This window comes from Pelobates fuscus, chromosome 2, assembly GCF_036172605.1.
Source record: "Pelobates fuscus isolate aPelFus1 chromosome 2, aPelFus1.pri, whole genome shotgun sequence".
NCBI lineage: Eukaryota > Metazoa > Chordata > Amphibia > Anura > Pelobatidae > Pelobates > Pelobates fuscus.
The window spans coordinates 23,766,143-23,780,422 of NC_086318.1; positions in this window are offsets into that span (position 1 = coordinate 23,766,143).

Genomic DNA, 14,280 nt, shown 5'->3' on the forward strand with positions numbered 1-14,280 from the left:
TTGGTTTTGTTCACAGATCAATTAATGAGTGAGCAATAGAGGTAAAACTATTAGGACCAATAAAAACATATATTGATATAATTATTAAATATATATAATATATAAGTATAGAGTATTTCTGCTTCTCCTCCTATTCCCTCTTTTTCACAATTGATCTTGAACCAAAAGGCAGGAAAATGTGCCTTTCAGTACAAAATATATTGTGTATATATTTTGCAGCACACTGATTGTCCCATTTTAACACCTTTTTGGTTTCTTCTCCTGGTTTGGTTTCCACATTCCGCCAGCTGAACTGACATCCAACCGAATTTCGGGTGTCCCAAAACTATTTTTATATCTGAAATTTCTTTCTGTACACTAATAACGACCTGCATTTTGATCATGTCAGTTTGCGTCTTGTTTTGAGTGTCCGTTTCTACAAGAAATCGTATTGAGACATTATGTTTAGAAATGTCCCGAATAGTTCGTTGGCGAATAGTTCCTGGTGAACATAGCTTGTTCGCGTTCGCCACGGACGGCGAACATATGCGATGTTCGGTCCACGCCCTATTCGTCATCATTGAGTAAACTTTGACCCTGTACCTCACAGTCAGCAGACACATTCCAGCCGATCAGCAGCAGACCCTCCCTCCCAGACTCTCCCACCTCCTAGACAGCATCCATTGTAGATTCATTCGGAAGCTGCATTTTTTTTTTTTAGACAGAAGTGTGTTATATTTGAGCATGCTAGGCTGAACGTGCGTATATGATGGCTACTTGCACTGAGGGTATGAGTATATAGCAGTACATTGTTGTGAAAGATGGCTGTCATGTTTAGGGTGTAGCTTGCACGTTATCAACTGTGTATTTATATCAGCAGCTCCACCACTAGTTATAAATCAAGTGTGAGTCGCCCCATGACATGAGACTAGTGAATAACATAATACATGAACGGTTAAGGTAAAGACATGTAAGGAACTACGACAATAAACTCTTTAGGAGGTGAAATAATGACATGTTTAAACGCTTGCTACTTTACGATTAGTTAATGTGCAGAGAGCAGTTCATGTGATCAAAGGCATGGTGTGGAGGATCGGCTATAGTGGGACATGCTTGGCAGGCTGCTGTTTACTGCTTGTGCTCATCCGATCCCTTCTGGGTGCCAGGTGCAGACCCTGAGAGTCCCTGATACCTGGAACAACAAAGGCAAGTCTCTGGCTGAGTGCCGGGTTCGCGGCTTGAGGTGGTGGAAGCTTGTTTTGTCGGGTGGTCGGATCTGTCCCGGTGGTGCTTCACGTCTGGTGCGGGATTGTGGTGGCTTAAGGTGGAGGCGAGTGCTTGACGTGGGGCAGGCTCTGCATTTCTGTTTGTGCCTCCGGTCCCGTCTTCGACGCCTTTTGCGTTGGTGGATTTTAATGGGGACTGCTTCGCTTAGCTGTGGTGGAGCTTGTTGGGGCTGTGGTGGAGCTTGTTGGGGCTTCCTGCTTGTTATTTGCTTCCAAAATTGATTAAAGAGTCTGTCCAGCTTAGACTCAATATCCTGCCATACTTTTCTGGTACCAGGAGGACACACGGCTGCCGCCATATTGGGAGAGTCGCAGATGAGTATGTCAGCCTGGGCGGCTGTGCTCTGTGCGTCCATTAGCTCCAGACAGCCTCTCAGGGGTGGACCGGGATAACCCCCACCGGTCAGGGGGGTTAACGGAGCTCCTGCCAGGAAGTAGCTGCTCCTGGGCATCCCAGGATCGGGAGATCGGCCGCCTCTCCCGCCCGGTGAGCACCAGGCCACACTTGCCACGCGGAGGTAAGTAAGACTCTGTCGAGTTGCTGACCGCTATTAAGCATGTCGGGTCGGTCAGGTAGGAGCAACATTGCTGGGTCATCCCCTTCTGGGGTGAAATTCGCTTGTTGATAGCTGCTTAAAGTGAGATATTGAGGGAGCTCACACGAAGTGCGTCTTTCCTCCATGACAGCTAGGCCCCGCCCCCCCCCCCCCCGGAAGCTGCATTCTTAGTGAGAGGAGGGACAGTGTAGCTGCTGCTGATTTAATAGGGAAATCGATAGCTAGACTAGCGTAATCAGTGTCCACTACAGTCCTGATGGACTCATCTGATCTCTACTGTAAGGACAGCACCCCAAAAAGCCCTTTTTAGGGCTAGAACATCAGTCTGCTTTTTTTTTTTTTCCTGTGTAATCTAATTGCAGTTGCCTGCCTGCCAGCGTGTGTGTTAGGCTCACAGCGTATACTGTGCCCACTTGCCCAGTGCCACCACTCATATCTGGTGTCACAATAGCTTACATTTAAAAAAAAACAAACTTTTTTGACTGTAATATAATAGCAGTCAGTTTCCTTCACACGTGTGCGTTTCAGGGCCTGCCAGGGCACAGTGTCACACCAGTGCAACTCATATCTGGTGTAACAGTAGTGTACATTTAAAAAAAAAAAAAACTATTTTGACTGTAATAGATTGAATAGCAGTTAGTTGTCTGCAAGCGTGTGTGTCAGGCCTACATCTACTCTGCCAACTTCTGCCAGTGCACAGTGCCACTCATATCTGTTGTCACAGTAGCTTGCACGCATAGTACCACTAATCGAAAAAAAATGACAGGCAGAGGCAGGCCACCCCGCAGGGGCCGTCATGGTCGTGGTGCTGTGATTCCCTTTGGCCCTAGAATTATGCCCAGTGTTCAGAGGCCACGTACCCTGAACTCGAAAAGTTCTGAGGACATAGTTGACTGACTAACACAGGACACCCAATCTTCTACAGCTTCCGCTCGGAACCTTGACGCACCATCCTCCTCCAGCTTAGCTCCGGGCACCTCTCAAGTTACCACTCGCCCGCCTGCCGCCACCACCAACACTAGCACCACAGCCGCTTCACTTGATCTGCCAGAGGAATTATTTACACATTAGTTGGAAGAAATGAGTGATGCGCAACCATTATTGCCAGAGGATGTAGATAACAGGGATATGTCTCAGTCAGGCAGCATTACACATGTACGGTGTGATGATGATGATGTTGTACCCGCTGCTGCTTCCTTTGCTGAGTTGTCAGATACAAGTGAAGCGGTTGATGATGACGATGCGTCCGTGGATGTCACGTGGGTGCCCGCTAGAAGAGAAGAAGAACAGGGGGAAAGTTCAGATGGGGAGACAGAGAGGAGGAGGAGACGAGTTGGAAGCAGGGGGAGGTCGTCGCAAGGAGCTAGTGGCACAGTCAGACAGCATGCATCGGCACCCGGGGTCAGCCAGACAGCACGCCAATCAACGTATGCTGTTGCCACCACCAGAATGCCGTCATTGCAGAGCTCAACAGTGTGGCATTTTTTTGGTGTGTCTGCCTCTGACAACAGTTTGCGGTGTTTGCGGTGCGTTAAACGGGGAGTTTGGTCTGTCACTGTGAAGCGGGCATAACCTTTACACTACCTGATCGATACAACATCATACCTGATGTTTTAAAGCACGTTATTCCAAACAATTTAGGAATGTTAGGTGATTTATGCCCTTTATGGATTAAAACCAGACTCTGCATCAACTATGTAATTTTCCATGGGAGTTTTGCCATGGATCCCCCTCCGGCATGCCACAGTCCAGGTGTTAGTCCCCTTGAAACAACTTTTCCATCACTATTGTGGCCAGAAAGAGTCCCCGTGGGCTTTAAAATTCGCCTGCCCATTGAAGTCTATGGCGGTTCGCCCGTTCGCGAACATTTGCGGAAATTTGCGTTCGCCGTTCGTGGACGGAAAATTTTATGTTCGCGACATCTCTAATTATGTTACTTCTATGCTGTAAACAATTAGCAAGTGACAGATAAATGGTCTATTGTGATCATTGTCAGTGTCACCATCGTTCTTTTGATACATCTTGTCTATTTCACACTCAATTTTTAATGATTATACATTTTATAAGAAGCTACAGAACAATGGAATCCTTTACATAATGCTTGTAATTCTTAGAGTATTAATTGGGTTATTAGCAATGTTACGGTTGCCTCCAGGCTGGCTGGAAGTTGGACCGTAGAAAAGGATGCTCCTAGCGCTCACCAAGTGACCATCAGCACCGCAGCCACCATAAGCACTGCAGACTCCACGAACCACCGCTGCTGGGCTGGTATCTCGCCGTCTGCTCTGCGCCCTGGACCTACGAACAGGCTCCAGGTTGCAATAGGCGAACCTCTTCCTTCTGTAGAGTGAAGCAGGATCAGGAACAAGAGCTCTTACAAGAGCTCAGTAGCTAAGGGAGTATGAAGAGCATAGCAATCCCTGTAGTGATTATAGCTGTCCCCTACAAACATGAGTCAAGGCTGCAAGTTAGAGGGTCAGAATAGGTCTGAGGTGCTGGAACACCCAGCCTGGTTTTTATTACCATTTTGAAAATACAGGACCACCCACAGGGCGGGACAAAACAACCAATCATACACGTACATCATTAAAACCACTCCCAGTAATTACACACAAAATCCTCCCCTATGTCTGTGATATAATTATGCTACACAAGGGATTAACATAATTATCACAGACAGTAAAAATACAGTTTTTACACAACATTCATAACTCCCAAAATATACATCACATTCGCATAAAAATACATATTCACAATCAATCCATTCAGGGGAACAACATACTCAAAAATCATACGAATTGGACCAGGGGTTCAGAAGTTAGTACAAATGTGCATTTGACCTTCTGGAAGCATGGTTTTACAGGGCCCTCTATCCTGGAGACAATGGGGGGAAGTAATTCAATTATCCAGGACTAGAGGCAGACTCCATTAACCACATGGTTGCAAAACGACATAAAACACTTTAAAATACATAAAGTCACATTTTACACATAACACACAGACATTTCACATATCCCCAGATAGCTGGGATCTGAGCGCACAAAACTACCGAATAGCGCGCAGATCCTATTCACACAGTTCAATTGCCATGGAGCTAAAGTCTTTCCCATAGTCTTTCATTATATGAATAGGCTCCATGGCATAGCCATCTGGGGTATCACCGCTCACACAGGGCCATAGTCATAAGGAAGGAGGCTGGCAAATAGGCTTCTCCACAATCCAGGGAAGCAGGGCAATTTTTCATTTAAAGGGCCAGTTACAAATAGCGATTTGTAACAAGCAACACAAGAGATAAAGACAGATAATTAATAAAAAGACAACAGAAAGTAAAAGCCTTGACGTCCATAACATACTCAGTGTAACCGAAACAGGGTTGGCCTGTGGACCATTCCTTAATATACCCTGATGGAAGGTGTGCATGGGAGTAAACTTAATAGGAGCTCACAACGTATTAAATGCCATGGATTCGATGCCTAGGATCCAGGTAGTGATATATATCTCCATTCTGCCAGGGATCAGGGATGTAGAACTGTTCAGCAATTATTTGGTTAAAAAAAGTTTTTTTTTTAGGAAATTGTTGCTGTTGCATAATGTAGCAACATTGCAGAGGCTTGCCAACAATATTGTGTGGTATGGGTATACCTACAAAAAGATGGTTGCCACAGGCCAGTCATATTCTTGGAGAGCTTTAGACTCGTGTGCCCGTCCTGCTAGTCACAGGAGACTATTGTTGTGTTAAAAGAGATAGAGAAAATCTTATGCAACTGAATGTAAAAGAGATAGTGAATCTTGGTATTTAAAGGGACACTACAGGCACCCAGATTACGTCTGCGTCTTGAAGTGGTCTGGGTGCAGTGTCCCTTTTGCCCTTAGTGCTGCAATGTTAAACATTGCAGCTCCAGAGAAACTCCAATTTTTACATTGCAGCTCTAGGTCTGCCCACAGTGGCTGTCTACCATTGGTGCTGGGAAAGAGTAAGTAAATGAAGTGTTTTTAACCCTGTGTTTACCAGGGAGTGGGTGGGTTGCGTGAGGGAAGGGGGGGGGGGGGAGGAAGGGGGACCTATATATCAATTTTTGATCTCTTTGTTCAAAAGGGGTCAAAATTACTGCTATCGAGGTAGACATACCCAACAGTTACCATGCCTAGGTTATTTAGTTGGTCTTACACCAGATGTAACGGGACCTGTAGACTCTTGGCAATGGAAGTGGGGTTGGTGTCATGTAAGTATTTGATCTGTATTCAATCTTGAGTTTGAAATTCCTGATTAGGAAATGTGACATAATACATTTGTTGTGACTATGTGTTCTGGCCCTCTGTGTCGGAAATTCTGTCCTCTAGCCAAATGGAAAGGTTCCAACAAATAGACACATTCATGAATAATGGAGGTTATCCCTTCCTGGGGCCATTTTTCTAATATCCTCCTCAACCCTCAAATGCAGGAGAGCAGATAGTTTGAGCATTTTACCAATCTTTAAATGTGCTAAACTTTTCATAAGAGTAACTACAGACAATTGAGCCAGATGTTTAGGTCTGCCAATGTACTTGATCAAACAGTATTTTATCATGGGACACTGCTCGGTTCCAGAAACACCAGGGACGTGGGCCCAAAGGAAAGTTTGATGACCTCCTGCTCTAACAGAGAGGTGGAGAAGTGTCATGACATGTCTCCACCTTTCTATGTTATGCCCCCTCCTCTACACCCATGAACAGCTGCTGCTGACACTCTCAAAGAAGGCATAGCCACACAGACATCTTCAATTTTGTAATAGGTGGCTGCTGTCTAATATAAAATTCAAAATAAAAAAAACACTAATATCTTCCACCAATTGTAGAGATCCAATGGTAAGTAGCCCACATCTGGGGCTGTAGCCGTAAAAGTCTCTCCTAGCAATGTACTGATTCAGTGTACTCATGTTACTGTATATTTGCAATTTGGAAGCATTCACAGGGAAAAAATACCCTTATTAAAAAAAAGAAAAGAGGGGGGCGGGGCCTGACAGCCAAGATAGCCGGTCGAGGTTTCTGAGAGCTCCTGGCCTAACGGGCGCAAACACGCTACTTTAGAACGAGATATTGGCTCCAACAGCCCGGGAGGCTCGGAAACTGAAGCGGAATCAAGCGGGGATCAGGGAGATACCTCTCCTGACCCGGTACACCAAGCGACTACTGCAACCGGCCATGCGGCTACTGCGGAGCGGAGCCTAGAGCCGGCCGATCCCCTGGCGCGGCCGATCCCCTGGCACAGGACACGCTCATACCCGAGAGCCCTGCTGCCCCCCCCCCCTTGGACCGGCGGGGGTTATCCCGGTCCTCGCTGGGGACGACTATCCCCACAACTCAGCATGTAACCAAACGGACCCGAGAATCCCCTGAAACTGCTGCCGCAGTAGCACCCACAAAACCCAGGGCGATCACAGGGATCTCAAGCCCAGAACACACTGCATACGCTGCAAGGCTGGACGCGAATTTCCAGGCGTTCTGGGATGAGCTGGAGCGGCGCATGCAGCAGAGCACCACACTTAAACAAGGCACCTGCTCAATACAGCACCCACGTGGAGCGCATAAAATGGCCGCCGCGAGTCGACCTCGGCACCAGGAGAGCTTGAGACACCGACCAACCCCACACGCTAAACAGCGGGCTCACATATCCAATCGGAACAGCAGACTAACCCCCGGACGGAAAACTCAACAGGACCGAGCGCATACCCGATCCATGGGCCACCGCGGAAAGCGAGGCTCTTCCACAAGCTGACCCGGCAAAGACCCACAAGCGGAGGTATGGTGGCGGGAACCATCATGGATCAAGCCCACACCTGACAAGCTGCAGAAAGACCAAACTCTGGTCGCCAAACTGTACTGCCTAGCATCTGGACCCCAAAGCTTGGCATGCCCCAGTGCAGACAGGGACTGTGCCCTACCGATACAAGGTATAGGGTGACTGTGGACTGTAAAAAGGGTGCACCAGGGGGATCCATCAGCCTTATTCGGCTAGGTGCGAACAAACTGCCTTACTACCCCTGGATGCCACCAGTTTTGATTGTACTCTGAGCCCACTAGGTCTCTTGGTAATGTACCTGTTGTACGTTAATATACCACATCGGCACCATTGCCGTAGGGACCCCCACTCGTTCTGTTTATGTTTATATATGTTTGTTATATACTTGCTCTAGGGGTGGCCGCCAGGGGACTTAATCTTTTATTTTTCTGTTCGTTTAGCATCTGTTATGGTACCTGTCACTTACCCAGTAGCAGTCTACTTACCCTACGAGAAGATTAACATAAGCTCGTTACTCTTATCTTTAGTGCTTAATTCCTGTTATCTCACTAGTCTCTCACCACTCACTAACCATCATTCTAAGACAGACATGTGAGTCTTGCTGGGGTACACTCCTTAGAAGCAGACTCTGGGGAGAGAAGCTACACTTGGCTCATCTAATGCCTGGACACTGAACCAAGCTTGGTGCTTATATTGCCTACCCATGTCCTTAATCCTAGTTTATCATCACTTGTGATAGCTTAACGTGTTTCACAAAACCACTGGTTATCTCTTGATTTCTGTTATTGAGATCCTCTGTTTAGTAACAAATATAATCGTGGTCATTTTTCAGTTTACTTCCCTTTACCATAAAACAAAGCCTCTATCACCTGTACGTGACATAATGTACTATCCTGAGTTGCTAGATACATCACTTAGCCTGTGCAATTGATGCTTAGCCACTGAATCGTACTATGAAGCCTGCCTACTCATTGTCTGCCTGAAAAACCACAATGTCCCTGCTGTACAATCCTGTGATTTTAAGCTATATGCCTCAATAAAAATGTGAATTACAAAAAACAAAAAAGAAAAAAAAGAAAAGAAAACCTTTCTCCACAAATTGCGGTGTTGGGGTATACCAGAGCACGTTGGGAGAAAAACACGATGATGAGAAGAATGAAGATTTGATATCAGAGCTCTTCCAATGTTTTCTTTTAATGATGAGGAATTAATTAATTATAAATGCATCTCGGAGAGAGCAGGAAAAGAGCTTCTCATCCACATCTTGCGAGTAACAGGGGATGGCTTGTAATGGTAAACTTTCAAATTGATATATAGTGGCAGCAACATTATTAATGGTTTTGCTGATTTTTACCTTTAAAGTTTTGGGTGTGTTATTTATTATGTCTTGGCAATGTATGCATGATATATGATCCGAGGAATAATCCCTGTCCGAGGATCCAGAAAATCTATAGCATTTAGCAGATATTAAACACGAGCCTTTACATGCTCAAAATGGTAAAAAAAATAAATTAAAATAAAATACGAGTAATGTAAAGGGGTATTGTTTAAAGTGATAGCAATGTTTAATAAGTCTGTTAATATTTTTATTTTGCAGTATAGTGATTGGATCATTTTCTCGACCTTTTTGGTTCATCCAAATTATTTGCATGGACGAATGAACGAATTTCAGACTACCCGAACATAATTTTTTTTACGTACAAATTAATTTGGCACAACCAATGTTTTTCACCATGCACAAGTGTAGTGCATTGTCAGGAATCAATCAGGGAAGTGTATATTTTTAACACAAAATAAGATAGTTGGGAAAAAAATTGTCAGTTGGAGAATTTTTCGAAATTTGGCTGTTTTGATGTAAAATATGCTACTTTCTTGTCAATTTTAAACAGTGCCTGACTTATAGTAAATAAAGCGGTGAATGTGTGGATGGAATATGAACAAGTTTGGAATCTGGAATTCTTTGTAGTAGAGACTGTAGGTGGTAATTTGCCAATGGATTGACAGAGAAGCACCATATCATTGGCTCATGTATTCTAAGGCCGTCAGTTCACTATAAAGTGTGTACAGTGACAACCAGCTTGCAAAATGAAAGCAAATGCAGCTGATTTATAACAACATCTTCACCTTGATGAGTCGGATTTTGTTTTACATTCTCATGGATTTGAAGACATTCTGAAAGAATCCTGGAGGAGAATTGATTTTATAGAGACTGCACTGTCTAATTGGATGTCTCCTTTCTCCTGTGCATCTCTCTGATTTATGTTACAACAGTTATTAGCAACATACGAAAACCATTAGTTTGCCCCACGTAGACTGTACGATTCTTTCTACCTACATATCATTTTCCGAAGAAGTTTGAAATTAAGAAATATATATATATTTTTGTAAATATAGATTTTTTTATTGGTTTATCGTATAATGACATATTGTGGCAAGATATTGAGGCTCGCAGGTCTCGCACATAACCTAGCTGGTAAGATACTACCTTTAAATGCAAGAGGTTTAGACAGGCAGGTATGGTAACGTATTAGAAAAGAAGAGACCCGCAAGACCCGCAATGTACATCTTATAACCATACAAATGGGTATGGGTAGCACGCCTGGCCCTAGGCGGATGGCTATCAATTGAGAATGTTAACTAATTGCAGAACTATTAAGTAAACTGTGAGGTAAACACAGATTCAACAGTAATTTAGGTTCCCACACCTTATGAGGTTTTAAGTGTACCTAAGCCGTTGCACCTGGGTCATCCAACCTTTAAGTGGAGAGTTTGCATGTTTGATTAGGGGTCTATGTTTTTGCGATCCCCTTAGTCCCTGTAGCCCATGTATAGCTGACTTTGCTCATGTCACATTGGACCTCCGCCAATGTCGCCTACCTGCCGTAAGAGTCCTGTTTCCCGCCCCTCCCCCCACCCTCCAGGACACCTGAATAATGATTTTTTTTTTGTGCACTGAACAATTATTAATAATTTTTTTTAGAAACCATCTCCCCCACACGCAGGGTAGCACAGTAATGTTTCCAGTAATGTGTGAATGCTTCATGCCAATAGACGGTGGTAGCAGTGTCCATAGAGTGATGGTATACTCGTGCCATAGTCAATGTCCCAAAAGTGTTCCAGTTCTTTGCTGGGTTCAGGTGTCGCAGAGGTGGTGATGCGGACCTCGGCAAGTGGCAGTCCAGTAGGCTGATCTTGTGGTACAGACTCTTACTCTTCCAATTGTGACAGGTCGGGTCTCCAACTCAGGAAGCCTGCTCTGGACTGGTCCCTTCCACGGCGACGAGGAGCTCTTTGAGCTACATTAGAATGTATCCTGCCGTCATTCTTCTCTCGCTTTTGGTTGTCTATTGGAAGCCTGTATTTCTTACATCGGGTCCTAAGGTCTTCAGTTCTTGAGTTCTGTGTCTGAACATGGGAGTGGGTCCAACCATCCTTTTTATTTAATTTCACCCTTTTTTCCCCTTCTCTTTTTGCTTTCTCCTTTTCTATTTCATTCTCCTAATTATTATGCCAAATTCATTGTGAGTGTGAAAATGTTTGATATGTTTTATCATATTTTGTGTTTTATTTCTGATTATGCCTGTGCCATTAGTTCTTGAAAAAGGCTCTCTTTGGAGCCAAAACGTTGCTGCACCTTGTCCATTAAAGCTGCCTTAGACCTCGCACATGTGCTCAGTTCTAATTCGTGTTTCATCTACTTGAGAATGTGTCTGCCTCTGGACTAGAGGCACATTGGGGGTCAATATTGTGTGTTCCCTTCCATGTTTGTATTTTCATCATCAGTTCTGTCAATTTTATAAAAAAAAAAAAAAAGTATAGGCATATCTATTTAAAAAGAAAAATAATTGAAAAGTAAATAAAATAAAAATGTTCTCACTTCCGAATGATACTTCCAGTACCTTCTATTTCTACAGTGATGTCAGCATAGACCAGGAAATGGCACAGATCATTCAGCCCATCCTGGCTGTATGTATCCTACAAAACACAGTTTTATCATGATCTATGGAATACACACAGCTATCTGTCGAAATTTATACCGAAAGTGTTAAAATGCAAAATAAGCCAAGGGGTTTTTAAATCAAGAACATAAAATGCATATTTCTCCCCAGATAGGGCCTATTATCATCCAAATATCTTTTCACAAATACAGTCCTGACCTATTGTGCCTGCATGTGCAGATGAGAAGCTCACCTGGAAATGTAGAGATATACCTTCGCTGATATTTTGCAAGGACTGATAGCAACGTATCCATTGTATATCTGCCCAGTACAAAACACACATCATGTAATCTTTATATAGATGTTTATTATCCCATTGTTCTGCAGATCACACCAGTATATGCACTAAATTAAGGATGTCTTAAACAATGGAGTTTATTTATTAAGTCTGGAATTCTGGAAAATTGAGAAAGGAATTGCAAAATTTGCATCATTTTGGGGTTTTTTTTGTGTCAGTTATAGACCCACCATGCATTTCGAAGCGCAAGGAATCTGATATTTGGTCATTGCAACATTTGAAATTTAAGAACCGACACTGTTATTCCAAAACAAATTAATTGTTTGGGAATTCAAAGTGAATTTCAAATTATAGCTTAAAATTACCAAAAATTGCAAACTTTGTTCGGTTATTTTGTCGTAGACGTCAAAAGTTGTTTTGAATTCCCAGTAATTCACAATTTAGTGAAAAACTGTGCATGTTTTCATTTTTACTGCATGTGATAACGCCAACAGCATCTCTCTATTTAAAATAATCTCTGAATTCAAATGTTGTCACAGCCCATGACCCTCCTTCCCTCTGCACTAGCTCTGTTCTGTGTATTTAGAATTGTCGGCTAGTTAGTTATGTAATTAAGTTACAATTCACTTTGTTTGGGCTTTGACTTGAGCCTGGATGCGTGGGTGTTATATCATATCTCACAAGTTTGTAATGGAATAAAAGAGACAGACAACATCGCTTGGTTATTTAAACAATACATTAATGTATTGTCATTCGGCCTTTCCAGATGCTACAATACGCCCACTCGTACAAAACTCGATGCATATGAGTCCTGAGCTCCCCCTGGGTGTAGAGTGGGCGTCCGAATCCATTAAAAACTAGACCTTTGTTTAAGATACACTAGTAAGCAGCTGTACTTACGGGTGTCTGTCACTTAAAGATACTATCCCAGTATGGCGAAACAAAGCGGTTGTCAAGAAAAAGTAATTATAAGGCGACCACGAACACCTCGGTCACATTATTTCTCCATCGGAAGACACTATTAGTGGTCCGGGGAGACTGTCGCTGATGTACGCCTGCCTTCTAAATTTGATCAGAATATTGCAGTAGTTAGCATTTTTCCGCTGATTTCATAAATCTTGTAAGAAGCCGCTTAGCGTAGGGGAATTACGCCACAAGATAACAACATAGACAATCTGTTTGCCGTGGCAGGGGTCAAATTTGTGGGCCGGCATGTGAGCTTGCAAACCAAATATATATTTATTTATTTTCCATTCCTTCTTGTAGCATATAGGGGAAAACCTGATAAATGACGCCTTCATTTTGTTTCCCAATCCAAGGAATTACCGATGTCTACATGAATGTTACACATGCAATCTTATAAAAATGACCCTAATTCTCAAACTGTACATTTTGTGCGCGTTTTACAGTGCTTGAGTTGCTTTGTTTTTCTAATGTAGAATTTGTGCTCAAATAATAATATTTTGTAACGTTTGACTTGTTTTTTGTTTGTTTTTTAAGTTACAGTCATGCTTTTTCTAGTATTATGGTACGAAAGTCACATCTTTGTTTTTTAATGGTGTCAAGCCATTTCAAACTATATTTGTAAATTTGTATTATTTTTAATGTATTCTTTTTCTATTTCATAGCGTTATGAATGCAATGCATTAAGAAGGAATCTAGCGGAGCAGTAGCTTGGCCTGGTAGCTCCGAGTGTCAGAGGCCTAAAGCGAATCTTTACAAGTGGTTATTGGGCGCTAAAACAGCACTTGATCAATATTCTTACCTTGCAAACTGGACATCCCGTTTATGGGTGCTGTGCTAAGACTGTTACATACTTTATTTTTGTCAATCTTTATTTTATTGAGACTTTGTGCAATGCTGTAATGATCTCCCTCTCCGGTCCGCAGGCACTGTTTGCAGGGGAGGGAGAGAGAGAGGACCCGGGGGAGCTCAGTCTGCAGCTCCTCCAGGTCCTTCTCTCATGAGCATGGAGCTCCGGATCTTGCGAGAGTGAACTCTAGCCCTGGAGACCAGGGCTAGAGTTCACTCTCACCACATGGACCACCAGGGATTCCCCACCGGACCACCAGGGATCGAGAAATGTCCCCCCTCCTCCCTAAACAACGGTAAGAAGGGAGGGGGGACATTATGTATATTTTAAATAAATTAAATAAAACATTTTATCAAATTTAAAAAAAACCATTAAAAAAGCCCCCCATCCTTATCACAAACATACCCTACACACACACCCACATTGCCCCCCACATACATAGACCTCCCCCACACACACACTGCCCCCATACACATACACTGCCCCCACATACATAGACTGCCCCCATACACACACATTGCCCCCACACACATACACTGCCCCCATACACATACACTGCCCCCATACACACACACTGCCCCCACATACATACACTGCCCCCACATACATACACTGCCCCCATACACATAC